Here is a 604-nt window from a genome sequence, read left to right on the forward strand (position 1 = left end):
CACACCTCCGTGGCAGCACTAAGAATGTCCAACTAACGGTTTAGACCCGAGACCTTGGGGGCCTAAGCCTTTAGTCGGACATCCCCGGAGAGCTCCCTGGCTGCTAGAAGGATATCTGACTGCAAGCTTAGGCCTGATCCCCCAGGGAGTGGGCCTAAGTTGACAGGTGGACTTCCCCCAAGGGGTCCTGTACTGTGAATGGGAGCAGGCCTGGCTGGGGCACCCCCCTGAGTGCACAAATTTTTGTGCACCGGGCCTCTAGTATAATAATAAAAGGCTAATATGCAAATTGTCCCCTTGGGAGTTCGACTGGGAGCTTGATCACTTGCTATGATGTGCACTGACCACCAGGGGGCAGTGTGGAACATGGTGGGCAACCAGTGGTGGAGGTGGGGATGCCAGGAGGCAGGGAACCTGATCGGCCCTGATCACCAGCCAGGCCTAGGGACCCTACCCGTGCACAAATTTTGTGCACCGGGCCTCTAGTAAAAATATAGTTTTTGCTGCCTTCTTAACTGGACAGATGGAAAAATAATGTCGTTTACATTTAGTTATATGAACCTTATTGAATGCTCATTTTCATGAAAAGATAAAAAGTTAGAGG

Source organism: Myotis davidii, unplaced genomic scaffold, assembly GCF_000327345.1.
Source record: "Myotis davidii unplaced genomic scaffold, ASM32734v1 scaffold3064, whole genome shotgun sequence".
In the NCBI taxonomy this organism is placed as follows: Eukaryota; Metazoa; Chordata; class Mammalia; order Chiroptera; family Vespertilionidae; genus Myotis; species Myotis davidii.